The following is a 7,355-nucleotide window of genomic DNA, read 5'->3' on the forward strand; positions in this document are numbered from 1 at the left end:
GAATGAACTCACTATCTGAAAGCCATCTCTCTCTTGCTAATAATAAGGAACACCTCTCGTGGCATGACCCTACTACACCATTCAAAAGAAAATTCCCTTCCACCCATCAGTGTAAAGACAGGGAGGGAAACAGCAAATGAAACGAGTACAGAGCCCTATACGGACACTCACTGTTCTGAGGTTTGCTCCCTGACAAAAATGTCCGCATGGGTGGCCTTAAATTCCTCATCAAATGAGCGACTTCCGTTGGAACGATCCCCCTCCAGCCCTGGAGTCTTGGGTTCAGTAGTCGCCCGCTCGTGGGTCTCAGCCCCAGACAACGCGTCCAAATGTGCGTCTGTGCCTCTGACGTCCCCTTGAGTTTCACCACGTGAACCCCAGGGACCCTCTGAGTCTAAACACGCAAGACGAAACCACACCACACAAGAACACATTAAATACTAAAAACCAATTCCAAAATGTTATAAAGACAACACAAATAAAGGAAACAAGGCTAAAAATCAATACATTCCATGTTTTTTTCTAGAAGTAACTAAGGTATCCAAGCTGACCTCAGAGTCCCTTCTGGAAAATGCTGAGGTTCACAATCTTTACCTTGAGATTTCTGCGGCAATGTCCTGCAAGTTGAGTAGGACGATCTCTCCCCTTCTTTCCATGGCACTCCCTGCTTCACAGGCTCAGTGATTTTTTCAAATCAACATCGAATGCTCATATAGACTTTCAACCCTGAACAGAGAACTTACTTTTTCATTTCTAAGGACCAGACCTCGGCACCTTGCTGCAACTGAACACTTCCCTTTTTACCCTTCACAGGTAAAACTCATAGAAATGTCAGAAGGAAAAAGAGTGGGTGTCTTCCACCAATGAACAAGACTTGTTTCAGCAGATGCCTCCCTAATGCAGGGGGAGCCGGGCTGCTTGCCCGGAGGCGGTGGCCGCTGGCAAGGTCTCCCCTGCAGAGAGCAGCGGGGAGGGCCTGCAGCCCGGCTCCAGCCACCTTAGCCTGTACAGGCTCACCCTCTTTCTGCAACCAGGCGAACGCTGCCTTCGCCGTGTTTCCATTTCAGGCACAGCAAACATGTGTAAATACTTTATTAAATTTTTTTAAAAGCCCAACACATGAAGTGAAAGCTGTTCCCCTCTGATTGATTTTTCAAAAGCTCCCTAGACTGCTTCTGCTACAGATGTTCGCAAAATGATTGGATGCAAAGTGGGCTTAATTCATAAAAGCAATAAAACGTTGCTTATTGACTGAACAGATGAACTAGCTGAGGGAAGATAATTTGGAGTGTTCTTATTGGAAATGCTTTGAAGAAATGTAATGATAGTGGAGAGACAGCGCCTTATTAGCTGTGGTAAATATATTTTCCTCCAGAATGCTTAGGAGATTTTGAAATAACTGGAAAATAACCCTCAGATTTCCTGTTCTATTGATTTTTTGGACTAAACGGATGGTGTAACTTTTAGCTTCAGAAATCCATATAATCTTTGATATGTAAAATTTAGAATCCATACATCAATTTCTTGCGTAATGGAAAAGTCCAGGGCTGGGAGTTAGGACAATGTCTTCTAGCTTTGGTCCTGCTTACCTGGTAAGGTGGGGTGATAATGGATCCCCTTCTACAGATACCTGCTGGAGGGACAAAGGTGGGCACAGTCTCTTTCCTCTCCCTGGAGGAGCACAGAGGCCGCTGTTAGTATGACAAGGTCCTTCAAAGAGCTCCAGCCAACCCAAGAAGGTACGCTGGGAACAGCTAAGGAGGGGGCGTGAGCCCCCAACCCTGCTTCAGAAAATCAGCTCTGCCTCAACCAATCATACCCTAGAGTAAGACTCCACCTTCTGAAAGAATGTATCTCTTTAAACAACTTCTGAGAAACAGTAGTTTTATGAGTAATACCTGTTCTACCTTTCATGCAAATATGCCTTGAAAAGAAGCTGGTGGTCGGTATGCAATTGCTTATATAATCATTTGAATCACAAAGAAGTAAATGTTGTTTTCTCTATTGCCATCCTCTGCCCCCTAGTTCACTGGTCTTCTTGGATTAAATCAATTTTATTCAATTATTTTTAACTCTTCGTTTTTGTATAAGTTAATAACATGAACACATGCAGGGAATTTTACTCAGCAAAGAAATGGAATCAGTATTGGTAAGATGGACGGTGAGACAAGTGACACCTGCCCACCCCAGGCAAGTTCTGAGGACAATGACATGAGGCTGTATTTGGAGGCCCAGGGCCTAGGACGCCTACAGCCTCCTCCCAGTGACGCTTCCTCATGGATTCCAGAGAGCGGGTCCAGAGAATCTGCATCTGCTTTGCCTGCAGTGTCAGATACGGGGCACAGAGTAGCATGTGCCAATGTCGGCATCCTTAAAGAACACATCACCTGCTGGTAACTATATACCCCCTACCTACGGTGCACGTTCTTCCCCTCCAGCTGTTCATTCCCTGTCCTTGTCTCTGACCCCTGATCCCCAGGAGTCATCATACCAGGGGAAGCAGGCCAAGATTCAATCCAAAAGCCCCAAGTACTGTGTCCTAGAGTTGTGTTTTTCTTAGTTTTGATGGTTACCATATAGCTTTGGCATCAAACAGAAGTAATGCAAATATTTAAACAAATTGTTAATCACTTTAAATGTCAATGACATGAGCTCTTACATAGTCATCATGGATAATTTCCTGTGTTTTATTGCACATTTATATTAGCTCTGAGTTCCTAGTATTTGACACATGTTAGGTATTTAAAACATATCTGCAGTGAATAGCATATTGTATATACAACTAAGTCTTTTATTCCAAGCTCCACGGTGATGGGCTCACAGGAAAATCACTTTTAGTCATTTCTGTGGATTTCCTTCTATCTCCCCTCCCAGGAATGTATGGCAGTCCCTGGCTTCTGACGATGGCTGACCTCAGGTCATTGTTTTCTTGTCCACCCAGGTGCTGCTGAGATGGTCATTGTCCCTGTACGTGCGGCCCACCAGGTCAGCAACTCCCTGGGAATCTGCTAGAAGCCTCAGACTTCTGTAGATCTGATCTCACCTCTTTATACTTTTATACCGTAAGAACCATTCCTTCCTGGGGTCTCACAGCTACCTTGGAAATGTCACCAGGAAACACCATTGGAGCCCACCTCTAAGGGGCTGAAGGCATCACTCTTTGCTCCAACCAGGGAAATCATTATCTATCTATCATCTATCATCTGTCTGTCTACCTATCTATCTGGCTACCCATCATCTGTCTAGTCCAGGGGAAGCCTTCTCTCCTCTTCTGCTCCAAGTCTATTTGCCTATTTCTATACTCAACCTTCCTCAGTGACCTTAAGTAAAGCCAAGAGATCTTGGAGGTTATTTCTGTTTTCTTCCACACAATGCAAAACCCTGCTACTTCCAAATGGAGGATAATAAAGTGCAAAATAAATGGAGAGAAATATTCTCCATATGCATCTATATTTCCATGTAACAAATAAATGAACTAACAATCAAACTAATCTAGAAATACAGCTTGGTCCCATGTCACTAAGTTCAGCTTGGAGCTGACCTTCAAACCCACACATGGCTTGTCTATTTGGGTTTGTTATTTTGTCTCATTTTGCCACAACTGTGATCAATAATATGTACGAAGCACAGTTTTGGAATTCAAATTCCAGTTGGGCCATTCATGAGTAGTAGGACTTTGGGTAAGTCACACAAATCCTTTGTGACTCTGTGTCCTGTAAATGGGGTAAGATTTCCTACCTATAAGAGATTCAGATAAGATGAAAAGCTCTCACTGCATAGTTCCTATCATGTATTAAGCTCTGTGTATAAGTGTTAGCTATTGTCATGACATTGCAGCTTCTAAATAAAACAAAGCATTTCCCACCTTGTAATGTGTTTTTACATAAATTTAGTTGGAAAGTTCCACGTCTGAATGAGACATGAAAGAGCAGGTGTGGACCAAGTATATTCAAGGTCTTGGGCATTGCAAGTAGCATGAAAGGGCACAGTCTTTCTCTGCCCCCTTCAGAATATCTCCCACATGAACGACACTTTACATTCGATAATACTGTCTACTACGCCAAGGACAGATGTTGGTTATGCAGTAGGAGGACATCAGTCGATAAATAAAGGAGAGAACAGTCTTGGCATTAAGACTGTGGATGTGTCACATATGAGTGCCATCAGAAGAGGAAGAAAAGTTAGTAAAAAATAAGACCACATACCAAGATGGATGGGTAAAAGAATGAAAGCCATTATATTTTTTTAAAAAATAGGGAAAAATAAGCTTTTTTCTTGGAATAACCATATTGAATTTTCTGATCCACCAATAACTTACATTAACTAGGAATGACTCTTGACATGTAAAGTATGGGCCCACATGGCAAGGCACAGGGTGACAGCCCTCCAGGAGGGAAATTGACCCTATACACTTGATTTTTTCTAAAGACTTTACAGTGAAATTTTTATTGGGATATAGGGGAAGATTACTGCACATAAAGAAGTTTCAAGGCAGCTTATCTCATCAAATATAGGCCTATATGTGTTTGTATATTCTGTGAGGAAAATTGATATCTTATGAGAAAAAAACTACTTCCTATATATGGTGTTTCATCTTAATAGATCCAAGTTATCTGTGATTCTGAGTACACAATAAGTCCAACAATCAAAATGGAAAGTGGAAATTGTATTGGGTTGAGTTAGGATAATTTATTCCTAGTTCTTTCTCTACCACCAACCAGCTATGCAGTGTTGACAAAGCAGTGAGTCACTTAAAGCTTTAAGTTTTCTCATATGTGAATTGAAAGGGTTGCACTACACTACCACTAAGTTGCTTCCTAATGTCTTCTCTTAGGGGTAATTCAGCAGTCTGCTTGATATGGGTTCCCGCCTGCCTTCACTGGCCCTCCAGACCGTCCATGACCTTGATAGGGCCGTGCATGAAAGAGCCGGTGTTTACGTGTAAGGGAGAGACAAGGAGTGTCGTGACTCACATCTGAAGAGAGCCATTTCTTGGCCTCCAGACTCCTTTGAAGTTGAACAAAGATAGGAGGGGAGTCACAGCTCTGAAACTGGGCATTAGCCACAGCCCAGAGAGTAAATGACAGCTCTCTCAAGTCTCTTCACCAATTTTAAATGAGTAAAATGAAGAAAGTTGAGTGCATTTAAATCTCTTTTGAAAGTGTGGTGCTGCATTTCAGATTGTACAGAAGTTTCCCTCAGGTCAAGCACCCTTCTGTTAAATTTCACATGGTTATGCTTGCTAAACTGTGAATAGTCGTCTGATTAATATTTCTAGAATGAAGAGTTAAAAAAATCTACTCGAACATAGTAGCCTAAGACCATTATGTGGCGAACATATTATTGGCCCTGAACAGTCTATCAACAGGGCTCCTCTATTATCCACTCTCTTGGAAGAGGCAGGAAAGAAAGAAAGAAAATCAGAGGATCAGAGGTCAGCTTTTCAAAACACAGTTACCAGCATTTCAAACACTGCAGCTAGCAGAACAAAGCAGAAAGAATAATACACCTGCTTTGAACAAAGGTATATGGAAAGTGAACTTAAGAATGAATATCCTTGACTCTGAAAGAGTACACGTTTTTTTAACATGTGCAATGAGACAACTTAGCTCAATTGTAACGAGCCGGGGTATAATGTTATGTAACCTTTCCAAGTGCTGTTAGAAAAACAGATACGGAGAAAAGGGAGGGGAGACAGGCATACGTAGGCACTAGAAGGAGAGATGGGGAGAGAGAGCACATTTGTCAAAAGTGCAAAAGAAGTGTATGTCCTTTGTTGCAGCAAAAATTCTCCTTTCCCTAGAAATATATTTTAAAACTGAATGCTTAGATATGTATGTATAAATAGCACATACATAGGTATTTATATATGTATCATATAGGAGTGGATATATGTGTGTGTATATACACTGTCATATATGTATTAATATATACTGCATATGGAATAGGAATATTTCTTTCAAATATCATTATATTTAGTGCATATACATACATAATAAATAATTGTGTGTGTGTGTGTGTCACATAATTGATTATCCTAACAGGACAGAAAAACTTAAACTGTAATTGTGAAATTGCTGGAATTTCGTCTATGTGGACAGGCTTGAAAGTTAAAAGCTCCAGGGTGGCCTAGTCTTGGATGAGGTGCCCACACTCACGAATTTTACCTCCAGGACCTTACCAGGCCGTTAGGGTCTAAATTGCCGGAGGAAAAAAAAAAGTCCCCTCATGATTCAAGCAGGGAGAGGGAAAAATATTTTGAAATATACACAGAGCCTTCTCTTCTCTTAACAAAGGCCTGCGTTCAAGAGGGACTGTTTTACCAGAGCTCACCCGCTGTGGGTTTCATCACAGCCTACCTGACCTGCGCAGGTCGCAGCTCAGAAACACGGGCTCACGAAAGGCCTGAGACCTAATCACAATACTACAACTAGTCCCCCTCCCTTCGTCCCTTAGCACGACATCAATGACACCACCTGTGAAATAACAGCGGATTACGGCTCAAAGACTTGAAAGGCTCAGACCCTCTTTAAGAAGGAGTCTCCACAGAAACTCACACACCAGGGGAGGCAGAAACAAACACACTAGAGAAAATTTTAGCTTCTGACACCTATGGCCACAACAAATAATAGACACGGGCTAATTCCTAGCCAGATAAATGGAAAACCTCATAACAAAAGCCTATCTACCTCAGTTCCTTTTACTCAATGCCTCACGCTGAACTTTCAACAAAAAGTCAAAAAGCAAAATCAAAAAACAACCAAAAAATGTAAAAGGCACACTAAAAGACAAAAAAACACAGTCGGAAGAACAAAGCCAGTATCAGAAGCAGACTCAGATACAGCAGAGTTCTAGAATCACCAGACTGAGAATTTAAAATAACAGTGATTGATACGCAAAGGATGCTAACGGAGAAAAGAGGCAGATGGGTTGTGTCTGCAGAGAGACGGAAACTCTGAGAAAAGATCACGGTGAATGCTGGAAATCAACAACACTGCGGCAGAGACGAAGATCACCCTCGATGGGCTCATCATGGGACCGGACGTAACTGAGGGAAGAATCAGAAAGCTAGAAAATACGAAACTTCCCAAACTGAAAAGCAAAGAGAAAAAGATTGACCGAAAGAAAAGTCTGGTACACGCTCAGTAATCAGTAATGTGATAGTTTAAAGTAACAATTAAAAAGCAATAAGTTGTCCTTGATTGGGGAATCACACAGAGGTCTTCACAGTAAACACTTCTAAGATAAAAGCCAGTACTGATTTCAGGGGCTTTTCTGTTTTCAACATGTACATAGGTTTCTTCCCACAAGTATTCCCCTGGCTAATAAGATCAGCTCTAACATCTCGAATGAAG

This window comes from Eulemur rufifrons, chromosome 19 (genome assembly GCF_041146395.1).
Source record: "Eulemur rufifrons isolate Redbay chromosome 19, OSU_ERuf_1, whole genome shotgun sequence".
In the NCBI taxonomy this organism is placed as follows: Eukaryota; Metazoa; Chordata; class Mammalia; order Primates; family Lemuridae; genus Eulemur; species Eulemur rufifrons.